Consider the following 16,839-nt stretch of genomic DNA (forward strand, 5'->3'; position numbering starts at 1 on the left):
TATATTTTCTCAGTTTAGACTGAATTTAAAGTTCGTAAAGATTAGAAATCAGGTTGACCTGTGGTCGTAGATTAAAAATAGCCATAGTGAAGGTAAAATTATTACCTTAAATAATTGTTTTTATACGAATTAAATATTGATTCAACGTTTATTTATTGCAATACCGTGAAATAAATTGTATTATATATTTTTTCTGTTTACACTAAATTTAAAGTTCTGTTTACATGTTATAACAATTAGAATGTAGACGTTTTGCCGTTTCACGGTTTTTCCTCTGTTAATTATGTGTTTATAAATCATTTCAAACTAAAGCAGCACCATGCCCACCCTTAATTAAACCGTCTCAGTAGTTTACCGTAATTAATAATCTATTTTCGGAATTTATACGAGAATTTTTGAATTTTAGTAAATACTAGAGTCAGTGCATCGCGTATTGAAATAATAGCTTATACAGATAATCTTTTGAAATTACTCTTAATTAGGGAAAATCTTGAATCTTGTATGGAAGATGAAGATTTTCAGGAAATATTTATTTTTCAACAATGAATTTTTGTTTTATCGATTAATAACGTACGAAATGATTTTTGGAAAATTTTCTTCGTTTGAACGTTCGTTTAAGGTTCGACTATGATTATCAAATCTCTCGAAACACCGTAGAATGTTCAATTTTAAAAGTAACTTCTTCAATTTTTGGATAATCTGGGTAACGTGTTAGTGTTGACGATACACTTTCGAGTATAGACGTTAAAGTTCATAGAGTGGTCGGGGGCTACTAGCTAGCCTATGTCCACCCTGTACACACTCAGCCTTCTTGTAACACTTGTATACATTAGAATCAATTAGAATTTCAATACAATAGACTGAATAACAATTCATTTTAACTAATACCTATTAGAAATTTTCCTTTTAAAACAAATATAAATCATTTTACCAATTACTGGTACTTGCTAGACATTTAATATCAGACTATTTTTAATTTTTCACTCGCGTTCTAGGAAAGTTTAGTTCAATAATAATATTGAAAATAATATAAATTCGCGGTTTCTACCTTTCTGAATAAAACTGAAATAAATCGCGTTTCGAAGTACTTTTCGCGTCGCCCATTCCACAGTGACTCACACTTTGTGAATCTTGCAAAATCAATCGGAACTGGGAGGAAGGAAGGAAGGAAGGAGAAAATGCAGTCAAATCCACGTTGCAGAGCTCAGCTGTTTAATCAGCGAACAGTGAGTTACAGAAATGGGTTTTTTTCTGGTGATTTGGTTTAGTAGTTAGTTGTGCTGTGTATTGCCAGCTGAAATATGAGGTGGCTGCCCCAAATTAAACCGTCTCAGTAATGTTTCGCAATTAAAAATCGGTTTTCGGAATATATACGAGAATTTTGGCCGCCTGACAGCAACCTGTAAATCTAGCGTGGCAGTGATCGTGTTAATAAGTAAATGTTCAAATTATGTCGTGTTTTGTCATTTTCATCAGAAAAATCTTATCAATATGTTAAGAAAAATTTCGGGATGAAAAAACGTAAAATTAAAAAAGTTGATATTTAAATAGCAGTGATCGTGTTAATAAGTAAATGTTCAAATTATGTCGTGTTTTGTCATTTTCATCAGAAAAATCTCATCAATATGTTAAGAAAAATTTCGGGATGAAAAAACGTAAAATTAAAAAAGTTGATATTTAAATCGCTTGGTTGCCTAGACACACGTTTCATGCTTATCTTTTATTTGCTGTCCTTGTCTACGTTCGGCAAACTACAAAGGCGGGCGCGAGGCTCGAAAACGTAGTCCCTGACTCTACGATTGTCAGGTTTAGCTTCCTTGCGGTCTGACACTTGTGGAGAATATACTGTATATTCTCTGATGTATATCAAATTTTTTTTAGGCATCGGGGTGGTTACCTGAAGCAATTCACTATTCTTCTAAGTTCATTTATTAATCATCCTATTCTTCTGTTTCGTAGCAAAAGGTACATCTCAAAATTAATCGTTATATATTCATTTACTCACATTTACTTCAGTCATAACATACGTTAATGTTTCCAAGGAACCTTTAATTTAATTAAAAAACGAAAGCGTCTTCTCATTCCACAACTTCTTTCTAGTTTTCTTCGTCGTTAAATCAAAGACTTTCGTTAAAATATTTTTCACTTCCGGCACGACCTTATGAAATGACCTAATACACTTTTCATAATTACAATCAAGCACTGATTATAAATCACTTTTCATTGAAAATAAATTTTATTGAAAATGTTTTGAAACGTATATTTCAAAGAAATTAATACTCTTTGTTTAAAATTTGAAAAATGTAATTGTGAAAGAAGTTAATAATCGATCAGTAGGTTCTTCATTTATTTAACGTACACTTGCATCGATATTCTGGCTATGAAAGTTGGATCGCTTTTATTACAGCAGAAACAGTTTATATTTCTAGAATGATGAACAAGGAGAAGGATAATACAGAACCGGTAAATAACCACCGCGATGTATAATATTGCTATTAAACCTCTAATAGCTCATAAAATACAGATCCATGCTAATTCTAATAACATAAAATCTTTCTAGCATTCGCAGATCAATATGTTAATGTTATTGATTTATGGTGAAAAATATCAGGGTCGTGTCATTATTGGACACGCAACACGGAATATTTCATTAGGCCAAACCGATCCTATCTCGATCCCCTTAATTGGCTCCAGATACGATCGATTTCTATAATATTCACGTGTATATTTTACTATTAATAAGGACAGTAATTCGATAAATACTGAAAATCATTTCGCTAAAATAGCTTTGATGTAGAATAATAATAATTAACTTAGAAGGTTCGGTTACAGCTTAAGAAAAATCCTATTAAATACGCGTTAAGCATACGTAAAATCGAACATTTGCTACCGTTGAAATTGATTATAATAAATGAAAGTTGATTTGAAGTTATGTGTGAATATGTAAAGAGGACAAACGTGATAACGTAAGAATGTATTATTACAATTCCGTGTCGAATCTAATTAAACGAAATTAATCACTTAATCTCTGCTCGCGAAAGAAAGGGTATAAAATCAGGCCAAACGTTTATTTTTTAGCGAAAACGAAATTTCAAACAGAAGAAAAGAAGAAAGGAAAACAATCCGCCGAAAAAATTATTTGACATAAATCATAATTGTCAATGAAATTCAATTTTGCAATTTTCTCAAATAACAAATTAATTGCCTCGTAAGAAATTAATTTATCAAGCTGTGCGAAAATTAGATTACCCGTACTTTCTATAATTAATTAATTATACGTTAACAGAATTTTCCACGCAACATTAAGCGTCAATTGGGCAAAAGGAAAATTAAGCTTCGAAAGAAAAAATTAAAAAACACTTGAAAATTATCGCGGGAAAAATGGAGAATAAGTGGAAGAAAAAGTTTCCAATTAACAGTTGACCGCGGCTGGAAAGAAAATCGTAACCCAATGACTGAATTACAGTGTCCGCCAACACGGACACGTGTCATTAGCCACTATCGAGCGGATATTAGAAATTCACGCGGCATTTCGTAATGTCTGTCTCGGGTAGCGGCAGCAGCGTTCGATACTTTCATCGGCATCCCGTTCCGACTTTTAACTAAAACCGCGTAACATTACTGGATACCACGAAAGTTTGAAATATCGAGTCGGATTGCGATATTAGATACGGCTAATTGAATACCTTGGAAGTTTTCACGTAACTCGGGTTTCCAAGAGGCTCGAGCGTAATTTATTATGTACTTAACGCTTTTTCGTATGATTAATAATGCGCGCACGCGCGCACCAACGACGGGCATTCAAGCTTTGCACCGCGATGATTTAGGGCCGATATTTATTATTGCATAAGCCGCGTCAGTGGAATTGTAATCCTCACCGTTTAAATAATCTTTCAGGAGAGCCTCCTTTTTTTGCAATTAGCCGGTCGAGTCACTTACGTAATGTCGACTCACCAGTTCGAACTTCAGAAAAAACCGTTCGAGATTTATGCGATTGGCTGTTCGTAAAAAAATCGTCTATAAAGAATACTTATCGCCGTCGGATGAAATTGATTAAAAATTGCTTCGTAAATGCGGAGGAGAGGAAACGAGTTGAAAAATGGTAAGAGTTATTGGGAATTTGGGGATTTATGGGTTTCGGTCTTTGGGATTCAGAAGAGGTCCAATTTAGGAACTGTAGGGGTCCTCGACATTGTTAATTTGAGACTTTTAAAGGAATTACTTGAAAAGTATTTTTCATACTAAGAATAGTAGAGTGAAAATAAAAATGTACAAATTTTAAACTAGTAAGAAACACTTTTCAACACCCTCGCAGTCCTTTTCCTCAACTTTTTCATCCTTAAACGACTATACTAAAGTGGAAACAAGAATCTACACATTCCACCCCAATGAGGAATATCTTTCAACACTTTCATAGTTCCTTTCATCAACTTCATCTTCCTCAAACAACTATATTGTAATACGAACAAGTGTCTATACATTCCAACACAATGAGGAACATCTTTCAACACTTCCATAGTTCCTTTCATCAACCTCATATTCAGTGAACACAAAAATCTACACATTCCAACTCAATGAGAAGCATTTTTCAACACCTCATCTTCCTCAAACAACTATATTGTAATACGAACAAGAGTCTATACATTCCAACACAATGAGGAACATCTTTCAACACTTCCATAGTTCCTTTCATCAGCCTCATATTCAGTGAACACAAAAATCTACACATTCCAACGCAATGAGAAGTATTTTTCAACACCCTCACAGTTTCTATCATCAACTTCACATTCCTCACAGAACAATACCACAATGAAAAGAAGAATCTGCAATTTCTACCCATATAGGGAACATTTTTCAACACCTTTACAGTTTCTATTATCAACCTTACCTTCCTCAAACACCTATTCTACAGTGAACACAAAAATCAGCACATTCCAACTGAGTGAGAAATATTTTCCAACACCCTCGCGCTTCTTTTCCTCAACATCACCTTCCTCAAGAAAACTACACTATAGTGAGAACGAGAATGTACACATTCCAACCCAACGAGAAACATTTTTCAACATCCTCGCAGTTCCATTCCTCAACCCCATCTTCCTGAAACAGCGCGAAGCAAATTTCACAGTACTTCACTATCCACGAGTATCTCACCTCGTACAAGATCGATGCAGAAGAATACCGCATCAGTCGCGTTTAATTACCAGCTGAATCCATTGCAGCGGGCGTTCGAGCGGAAGCAATCACGATTCCGTCCAGCCAGTCGAAGGATGAGAAATATCGAGACAAGGGATCATCTGAGTTTCGATCTTGGCCGAGGCTCGGGCCTCTCGACGAACAGGCCCTGTTCGATTTTTCTTTCTCGCCGCGCGAACGATGCGAACCTCAACGATGCAGCATAAGCGCTATGACGTATCTACCATCGGTAATTATTGCTGATTAACGACTGGCCGCTCCGTTATCTCGGCCAAGTGGTTCGAGGAGGGCTCGATAGCTCCGATCGAGCCACGATTTCGGCATGGACGAACTTGTCAAACGTACAGAGGCCACCTCTTTGCAGCTTCGACAAACGGTCGCGGCCAGTGAGAGAAACAAATTTTCAATGGTATTCAATAAGTGGATTTTATTGGTACGATTGCTGATCGCAATTATCGATCATCCCGCGAGAACGGGAGATTACCGAGCTCGATGAAATTAAGTGGCTACGGGGTCAGCAGTCGGGAAGAAAGTATTTGTATCAGGCTCCGGACCGAGCTGGAAGTTGATGAATGAATGGGGATTATCGTTTTGATAAAAGTGGAGATTAAGGGAAGTGGATCGACCTCTTGCTGCAGACGAATAAAGGAGTACCGTTTTCTGTTGAAAGCGAACGTAGATTTAACAATGAGAATAATGGTTTCGAGAAGCCATTCGGAGATGAAGATATGTATATGCACTGTTGCTGATAAGTATTAGGTTATTCATTACGATTTAAATTACACTTCTTTGCCAGGTGTTAATAGCACGTATTAGCAAAATAAAATCAACTCGTTTTATTCCAAGAGTTCAGGGTGAATTATTTTTGTTTGATCTTAATAATTTTGATATGAACGTTTAGGTTTGCTTTTCTTATTCATGAACAGGAATGTATGTTTCATTTTTCAGCATGTGGTTGAAAGACTTAACAAGTCGAATTGCTTTTTATGAAAAATAATTGAACAAGGTTTTAACAATTTTATAATTGCATTCGTAAGTATAGTAGGATATCCTGCATCGAATTAATGCTAGCAAAAATACTAGGATAGCTTCTTTAATCCTCAATATTCTTCTCATATTACAGATTACGGTTTTTCCTAGTCAATGATTATATTTTCATACGAGAATTCCACAATTCTTCAATTTCTATATTTAACTCAAATTAGAAAATTCTTCACCTCCTATATTAAAATACTCAAATGCAAAGTCTTTTTTAGACTTTCTACTAAAATCTTTGCACTCGAACCCCAAAATTTCACGTTTCCCATTATTAGATCCTGCAATACGAAATGTCGAATTCCTAATTCTTCGGAAATTGACCACTCAAGTGATTAATTGAATGCTGAAAATTCCTGAGCTTTTCAATTCTCGTTAACTTACTGTTGAGGAATTTGAGTGTTCGTATGTGACAAGCAACTTCAATTCTAAATATCATATTGCACGACCTAATACAAGATTCCTTACCCAAATCACTCAGAGCTTCCAAATTTCAAACTTTACCTCCAATTCTAAAATCCTTAAATGAAGAAAGTGGCTCAAACAATTGGGTGAGGAATCACCCAATCCCTCAGAGCATCTAACTTTCAAACTACTCTGCTTTCAATTCCAAAATCCTTAAATGAAGAAAGTGACTGTAACAACTGAAAGCAATAATACAAGATTCCTCGCCTAATTCCTCAAAGTACCTAATTTTCAAATTTTACCTTCAATTCTAAAGTCCTTAAATAAAGAATATCACTCAAACAATTGAAAGCAGTGATACAAGATTCCTCACCCAATCCCTCAGAGCACCCAAATTTCAGACTACTCTGCTTCCAATTCCGAAATCCTTAAATGAAGAAAGTGACTCAAACAATTGAAAACAAACTCACCCAAGCCCTCAAAGCAGGTAACTTTCAAACTACTCTACCTCCAATTCTAAAATCCTTAAATGAAGAGTATGACTCAAACAATTGGAACCAGCAATACAAGATTTCTCACCCAATCCCTCAAAGAACCTAACTTTCAAACTTTCCCTCCAGTTCCAAAATCCTTAAATGAAGAAAGTGACTCAAACAATTGCAAACAAACTCACCCAATCCCTCAAAGCACCTAACTTTCAAACTACTCTACCTCCAATTCCAAAATCCATAAAAGACGAACACAACAAATTTAACAAAATGCTAAATTTCCAAGAACATAGAATTAATCCACTGCAAAAACCTAACTCAAACAATGAAAAACAGTCTCAGCTACTCTCACACGAACCCACTCAACTCCCGTCTACCTGCCTCTAATACTCGTCAAACTTCCTCAACAATCACCGAACCCTCCACTGCTCTAGAAAGAAAACTCGCACAATTTTCCTAAGCAACGTCGCTACCTTCGTCCGTGACAAACAGATCAGCGGAACGATTGCACGACACACGTTCCCTGCGTCTAACCAGTAGGCACCTTGCTCAGCCTCTCTACGCTTCTCTATTTGTCTGGTTGTTCGTTTTGGTGAAGGGCCGCGCCCCGGAGTTCTGCTGCGCTCGCTCTTTCAGCCTCGCTCTCCTCTTTTTTCCACCGCTACTCTCTCGGCCGCGTTTCTTCGAGCTTCCTCTTTTTGCCTCGATCCTCCTCTCGCCTCGTCAGCCTCTTCTTCATCGAGTTCCTGGCGACTACCACGGGTCGACGTGATTACTTATGGCCACTCGTGACGCGACCAACAACGTAGAGAGAGGAGTGAAGAGGAGAGAGGAGAGATGGCTCCCCCACTTTAATCCATCCTCTTCATCCTTCCTGATAGAAAGAGATTAGGGGGCCGTTATAAGGCGGATACTAGTTTGTCGAGGCTGATCGATCATCGAGGCGACGACGAGGACAGACTAGATACACTTCGATTCCCCCGCGTTTATGACAGGGATTACTGTCAGCCCGCCAACTGCAATTCCTATGGGTTTCATAACGCGGGGAATTATTTAATCACTTCCTTAACTCGCTCGATCTAGCTTTTTTCTGTAATTTCCAGAGTTGTCGTCTTGGGTTTAGCCACTGCGGAGGATGCTGGACGGACGAATGTCTCGGATTAGCGCGATAGATAAGACGATTTCCGGTGAGAGAACGATATTGTGCCGGTTTCTGCTTTCACACCCACGGATGGTGGAGGTATATTTAGATACGGTATAAGTGTTTCTCAAAGGAGTAGAAATTGTGTTTTTTTTTTGACATTATTTATAGGTACTGCATTTGTAGCGTTGTATGTGTATACTGTTTTATAATATTTTTCAATATTATAAATTTTGTACAATTTCTGTAATTTGACAAATATTTTTGTTTTTAAATATTACTTGACAAATGTTACTATTTTTGAGTATTATTTTACGAATAGTTTTATTTTTGAATATCATTCCACGAGTAGTTTTAGTTTTAAATAATATTTCACAAGTAGTTTTAGATTTAAGTATCATTTGACAAATGTTACAATTTTTAAATATTACTTGACAAATATTTTGTATTATGTTCTGCATTATTTACAAACTTTGGTGTACAGGGTGGCGCAAAAGTAACGCAACCTAAAATTTAAAATTCGTGCAAAACACTGTACAAAAGAAGTAGTAGAAGTAGAAAGTAATACGAAATGTCAGACGTTTCAGGAATGAATGAAAATTGTTTTCTAAATTCAAACAAACCCTTAGATTCCTCAACGGTAACTTATCAAGGACTGTATGAAAAACTCAGAACCTTTCAACGCTCAAATAATCACTTAAACAATCAATTTTCGAATAACTAGAAATCCTGAGTTTCATATTACACAACTTGCTACATATATACGCCTAAACAGCGCTCATATTAAGCATTGAAAATGGCCGCCATCAGCTTCCTCGAAAGCATTAAGTCCATAAACTACAGAATTCTTCTGCAATTTCAAATGATTCCCTTTCTAAACATCCAAAGTTAAAATTCAGTTATTTTTGCATCTCCCAATACGTCTACTATTGCAATTCTCAAATTATCAACGCAAACAACATCATTTTACCCGAAAACAATAAAAAATTCCTCTGCTTCAAATACGGTCAAATTTTTCGCAATCCACCGCTGAAGATCGCCTGTTAATTTCTACCCAAGCATCTGACACACCCAACCGCGTCGGTTAAACAAATTTTTCAGTTGAACCGTTCCCCTTTGGACCGCAAACGCACGCGTCCACGACCGTGAAGACCGTTATCACGAAACGGCGCGGCGCGGCAGCGAGATTCAGCAACGACCCAGCGTTTTCTTACGGCGGAGAAGGAATACACGACAGAGGCTGGCTTCACAATCAACGGAAAGCATTTCAGGTATTAGCCCGAACACGTGGCACGTGGACCGTGTCGCTCGATCATGTGGCAAAAAGTTAACTACCGCGGCACACCAGTCGCGGGGTAACAGGGGGAAAAAGAAGCGGCAAGAAGTTGTCGTTGCAGCCGACGATGAGGCACTCTCAGAAGCTATTATACCGGAAGATACCAGCCGACGATCATGCGAAAGCAGAGGGAGGGGACGTGTACCGTTTCGCAGCGCACACGCACGGCCGACGTTTGGACCGAAAATATACTAAACTATTTTGCACCCTTTGCTGAAAGGGTGTGGCCGTAGTGTAATCCTACATTCTTTTCTCTTCCCTCTTTTTCTCTTTCTCTCTTTTTCCCGTTTTCTGTTACGGTCGTTCATTTCTTTTTCTCTGAAGGATTGAATTATGTGAAACAAATTTTGACCCTATTCTAAAAGGGTGGAAGTACCAGAATCACCCAGTACTTTCTTATTCCCCTTTTTCTATCATGATCATCCTTTCTTTTCCTCTGAAGGATTATATTATATGAAACAAATTTTCACCATACCCTAGAAGGGGTGGAAGTACCATAATCACCCAATACATTTTCATTCCTTTTTCTCTTCTTTCTTCTTCTCTCTTTTTCTATTATAATCATCCTTTCTTTTTCTCTGAAGGACGAAAATATGTAAAACAATTTTTCACCCTTTTCTAAAAGGGTGGAAGTACCAAAATCTCTCAGTACTTTCTCATTCCTTTCTCCCTACTTTCTTCTATTACAATTATCCATTTTCTTCTCTTTCTTCTTTCCTGTTTTTCCATTATAACCATCTATTTTTATCTTCCTGCAAGACGAAAGTGTACTAAACAATTTTTCACCCTCTCTTAAAAAGGTGTAGCAGTACTATAATCATTCATTTTTTTTTTCTCTTTCCCCTTTGTTCCCTTCCTCTGTCTCTTTTCTCTGTTTCTGTTGTAATCGTCCATTTTTTTTCATCAATTCCATTTTTCCACCACTAAAACAATCACACTAACAAATAATCCTTCTAATTCAATTATTAAACCCTCAAACAATTCCTCAAGCAAAATCTATTGACGAGCACAGTTTCAGCAAAGCAGCAGAAACCAACCGTCAGCTCCAACATGTGACATCCAGAAATGCAGCGTATCTATCTCGCGCAAACGCGTTACATCCGAAAGAACCATAATGGCGAACCTAGCTGTACTATAATTGCTCAAGGAAATTACAATTTTCCCGGAACAAAAGGATATACCGTTTCCAGTTGACGAGTTGTTCAGCCAAACAACAATGTCGCATAATTTTTAAACACCTCTCAACCCGGAAACGAACGATAATAATGACAAATGGCAAAAAGAAGGGAGAAAAAAAAATGCTACCGACACATTGGAAAAAAATAGTAACGTTTACCGTGGCAGAAAATTGTTCCCGTAACACGGTGTTTCATGGAAATCCGTGATCCCGATAGCAACGCCTTTCAATTATCCCCGCGAGATACGCTCGCGTACACTGAATGCATAGTGATTGACAGTAATATGGACCGCTTTAAGCGCGCGCGCGCGCGCATGCTCGAGATTAAATTAATATCCGCGCGAGCGGCTGTTGCGACACGAAAATATTGTGACATTTAAGTGCCGTGAAAAAGAAACATACATTTTTCCATGGAAACGAAGCACGTGTGTAATTGGAGCAATTGCTGCGGGAGAAACTTTGGATGATGGTGTTTGATATTCGAAGGAGGAGAAAGAAAATAAAAGAATGGTAACACGAAAATAATTGCGGGAAAAAGATTGAAAAATCGTCAGCTGTAATCGTAGTATTTTTTTTCGGAGAAATGGATATTGCAGGTGATTACAGTTTTCGACGTACGAAATAAGAACCGACAATTACTGCGAATAGATGTGCACCATGGTAATACGGTGTAATGATAAAGCTACAACGTTAGTATGCAAATAAAATGAAATTTGAAAAATAGAGATTTATAGTAGTACAGTGGGTTAAGTTACTATTTTTTTTTTAACGAATTGTAATTTTTGAAAAATTACGAGATGATCGGCTTGCTGGTTACTGGTCGGATTTGTATAGAATTCTATAAACTCTCAATCGATTTGATAAAGTATGGTGTGAACGCGTTGATATTGTGTGAACTAAAAGGTCGCACTGTACGTAAATGCAAATTTAATGCAAAGAAATTAAAATTCAAGGTATAGTGGGAGTTTGGAATGTTGATTAAATCTGTAGATCGAATTGCAATGAAGTGCATAAAGTATGGTGTGTGAATGTTTGAAGACTGTGTTAACTAAAAGGTCACCCTATATGTAAATGCAAGTCCTAATGAATGAAATTAAAATTCATCGTATAATACAAGTTTGAAATGTTTATTAGGTTTGTACGTAGAATTGCAATGAAATGTGTACCAAATGATAAAGTATGGTGTAAACGTATTAATATTGTGTGAACTAAGAGGTCACACTGTATGTAAATGCAAATTTAATGCAAAGAAATTAAAATTCATGGTACAGTGGGAGTTTGGAATGTTGATTAGATCTGTAGATTGAATTGCAATGAAATGTATAAAGTATGGTTTGCGAATGTTTGAAGACTGTGTAAACTAAGAAGTCACCCTATATGTAAAGGCAAATGTTAATGAATGAAATTAAAATTCAAGGTACAGTGGAAGTTTGGAATGTTGATTAGATCTGTAAATCGAATTGCAATGAAATGTATAAAGTATGGTTTGCGAATGTTTGAAGACTGTGTAAACTAAGAAGTCACCCTATATGTAAAGGCAAATGTTAATGAATGAAATTAAAATTCAAGGTACAGTGGAAGTTTGGAAGACACTGTACGTAAATGCAAATTTAATGCAAAGAAATTAAAATTCAAGGTATAGTGGGAGTTTGGAATGTTGATTAGATCTGTAGATCGAATTGCAATGAAATGTATAAAGTATTGTTTGTGAATGTTTGAAGACTGTGTAAACTAAAAAGTCACCCTATATGTAAAGGCAAATGTTAATGAATGAAATTAAAATTCAAGGTACAGTGGAAGTTTGGAAGGTTGATTAGATCTGTAAATCGAATTGCAATGAAATGTATAAAGTATTGTTTGTGAATGTTTGAAGACTGTGTAAACTAAAAAGTCACCCTATATGTAAATGCAAATCTTAACGAATGATATTAAAATTCAAAGTCTAATGCAAGTTTGAAACGTTCGTTAGGTTTGTACATAGAAACGTATACCAAGTAATAAAGTATGGTTTGAGAACGTTTGAAGACTGCGCCAACTAAAAAGTCACCCTGTATGTAAATGCAAATCTTAATGAAACTTGTACAGTACAAGTTTGGAATATTCAATAGGTTTGTGGATTGAATCGCAATGAGATCTATACTAAGTAATTTGTGCCTGTTCTAGTTTAGTTTATTACTATTATCTGGAATTTTTCCATAATTAATATGTGGAAATTTAATAGATCGCTATTTAGATTTACGGTATTAATTTTCTGATTTTTCAAGATTTGCCTCGTGTGCAGCATTCGATATCGTTATTTAATAATCCTGGCAAGTGTATTGGAACAACTTAATAAAACACAGTGCAACATGTTGCAACTTCTCTCTTCCTTTCTTCCTTTTTTTCCTTCTATACCTTCTGTAGAACATTCGTGTTCAATTTGTTCGACTTTTTGAAGATTGAATGTACGGTAGGTTCGCTGATAATCTCGTGCATGAAAATTGGATCATTGTCTGTTGCAAAACTGCGCGTGTCTTGTGAAACGTGTTTTTGTCAAAAGTAAGAACGTGCTCGAGAAAAAACTTCTAGAAGAAAGTTGTACTTCGTTTCACGTTACATTTGAACCTTAATTATATTGTAAAACTTATTGCAACATGATAATAACACGTTATAGTATGACTTATGTCTGACCTGTTCAAGAAATGTACAGGTGCAATGATTGTTAATAGTCAATTATGATATTTAAGAAAGTGAAAGTGATTTTTATATTTTTAACACTGTGCATTTTTAGAGACTTTCGTTGAATTTCAGAGTTTCGGAAAAGTAAGAGAATGGTCAGCTTTCTGCTTACATATTTGTTGCAATACTTTGAAAATCTAATATGAATAATAGAAATAGAAGTGAATTTCAGAGCAAATTTTATTCTTTATAATTCTTCAAATTTTTTTACTGTGTAATTCAATTTTTTAAAATAAAAATATCCAAAAATTTATTACATATTTCTCTAATTAATCTTATCCATTCAAAACCCTTGGTATTTTGAACAAGTTTGAATAAACTTTGGAGCGAAATTTGTCTCTTATAGGTCTTCAAAATTATTAAATTTTTCAAAATAAAATTTATTGCATATTTCTCTAATTAATCTTATCCATTCAAAACCCTTGGTATTTTGAACAAGTTTGAATAAACTTTGGAGCGAAATTTGTCTCTTATAGGTCTTCAAAATTATTAAATTTTTCAAAATAAAAATATGAAAAACATTATTCCATACTTCTCTGATTAATTTTACGCATACAAAAGAATTTTGAACAACTCTCCTATAGTGCAATGTTAATCACACCATCTCAAACCGGTTCAAACCAAATTTGGAGCAAACATATTCTCCATAAGCATATCTTCAATTCAACCAAGCATAAAGACAGGGAAAAGTATATTTCCTACACAGGATCGATCCGGAATTTACATTGTGAATCCTTTTTTTTTTTAGCGAAACGATCTCAGGAAAGGCGGCAACAATTTGGAGTCGAGACGCGCAGTTCCACGAAAAAAGATCTCTCGTGGCGAGTCGTTCCACGATCCCGCCTTGCCCCGAAATCGGTAAGGTCTGATCGAGAGGAGAAAGTGAACAAGAGGGCCGCAAGGAGATAAGGGGCCACCGGCCAGAACGTTTGACGCGGCGAGCCTAATTGCGATCTCTCGATCTCTCGGTCGCCAAACAAGGAAGTCGCCACTGTCTTATTGGCCGGCGATGCCTTCGCCTGACCCTCCAATACACGAGCTTACACGCGTCACTCCCTCAAACCGATTTCGCGATGACAATTTCCTGCGGCTTCTGCTGCCACTTGAAACGACGAGATTTCGCGTGGTGTCTTGTCACGGTGAAATTTTTTTGATATTTAAACTACTGAGAATGTTAATTCTAAAAGCTGATTTTGAGAAAATATCAGTCAAAGAAGAAGAGACAGAATTATTTAAATGATTAAAAATCACTGTTTATTATTATTTTAATTAACGAAGGAATATACTCCTTATTTTTGTTTATTTATTTGATTATCTGATACGATTTATTTTGCAATTGTATTTGAACCATTCAGAGGCCAGACTAATTAACTCTACTTTGTGCAATTTATGTAATTTTAGCACTGAAATATATAATTGGTGTTTCACTTTACATAAATAAAGTAAATTTAATATCAGCGGTTCGGTTAATCTTAAAGGTACGTTTTCACGTGACGACAATAGTTTTCACCATGTACCGTGTGATTCTGCTTTAAAAATATTATTTCCAAATCAAAATGATCTCATTTTGTGACATTAAAATCACGACATAAAAGCCAACATCGTGATAACGCGAGTTTTAGTCAAAATCGCGATTTACTGTCACACGAAAACATGCCTTAAGCTCGATAACCAAATTTTTACCACATATCATCTGACACTGCTTTACAAATATTATTTAAAAGTCCAAATGACTTAATTTTGTGTCATCACAATCACGACATAAAATCCAATATCGTGATAACGTTTTACTGTCACATGAAAGCACACCTTAAGCTCGATAACCAAATTTTCACCATATACAGTGTGACACTGCCTCGCGAATGTTGTTTAAAAGTCCAAATGACTTAATTTTGTGCCATTCAAGTCGCTACATAACATCCATTATCATGATAATGTTTTACTGTCACATGAAAACACACCTTAAGCTCGATAACCAAATTTTCACCATATACAGTGTGACACTGCCTCGCAAATGTTATTTAAAAATTCAAATGACTTAATTTCGTGACATTAAAGTCCCTACATAACATCCATTATCATGATAATGTTTTACTGTCACATGAAAACACACCTTAAGATCGATAACCAAATTTTCACCATATACAGTGTGACACTGCCCCACGAGTATCATTTAAAAATCCAAATAACTCGGTTTTGTGTCCTTAAAGTCGCCACACAGAATTCAACCCAACAATACGATTTTTACTAAAACTCGCGATTTACTGTCACATGAAAACCCACCAGATACAACTGCCTCCGGTTCGGGCAAACGCGAACGAATCGAATTCTCGCGTTCACACGTTTCCCTCGATCGCTGCTGCCGCCGACCGGATAATTGCCGATGTCTGGATAACAAAAGCGTGTCAATAATTAATCGACGCTGAGAAGCGGAGATTAATCAATTTGGTTAACGCCACACGGCGAGCGTGCGGTATCGTCGAGAGAGCAGCCTCGTGTGTTAAAAGAGGCCCTCCGCTCTCTCACTTTCTCTCCCTCGCTCTTTCTCTCTCTCTCTCTCTTTCCTCTTCTGTGTCTCGCCTCCGCGAACGTCGGTTCCAGCTCGTGTTAATTAACCCCATTGAGATCCCAGTTAAGATATCATTGTTCCGTGGCGAGTTCGCGTTTCGACGAGAAACAAAATCGCAAGAGCACCACGGCCACTCCACCTTCTCGCTAAGGGGACCGAATAAATCTTACCGGCAACCGGGCCCGACTAATTTTTAAGATCTCCGTTTTCAATTGTAATTGCGCCGCGCCTGGCCACCGATAAATTATGGATCGGCAAACGTTTCGGTGAAATTGCACGATCGAGTAGAAAGAAACAGTGGTTATTTCGGTTTCTTCCTTTTTCCTCGCCTTTTTCGGTTGCTGCATTAGCATGGGGAATTACCGTGGCGTGTAAAAATATGGGATTGTAATGGATTTTAAGTGTAATATTAAACGTATGAAATTTCGAATGGGTTCAATTTAATTTCAATTTAGAAAACAAATAAATACAATGTCTAATTCGTTTCAATTCTACGAAATTTTTAATGGCTTCAACTTAATTTCAATTTTAAAACGAACAAATGCAATGTCTAATTCGTCTCAATTGTACGAAATTTTGAAAAGGTTGAATTTAATTTCAATTAAAAAAAAAAAACAAAAGCGATGTCTAATTCGTTTAAGAATTTTAAAGATGTCCAATTAAATTTCATTTAAATAGTTTGTCTACTCTCATCAAGTGTGATTACTTTCTGAGACAAAAATTAGATTATTAGTAAGTTTGTATTGTAAATACAGAATCATGTTGGCTGATTTCTAA

The sequence above is a fragment of the Habropoda laboriosa genome, unplaced genomic scaffold (genome assembly GCF_001263275.1).
Source record: "Habropoda laboriosa isolate 0110345459 unplaced genomic scaffold, ASM126327v1 scaffold96, whole genome shotgun sequence".
Taxonomy (NCBI): domain Eukaryota; kingdom Metazoa; phylum Arthropoda; class Insecta; order Hymenoptera; family Apidae; genus Habropoda; species Habropoda laboriosa.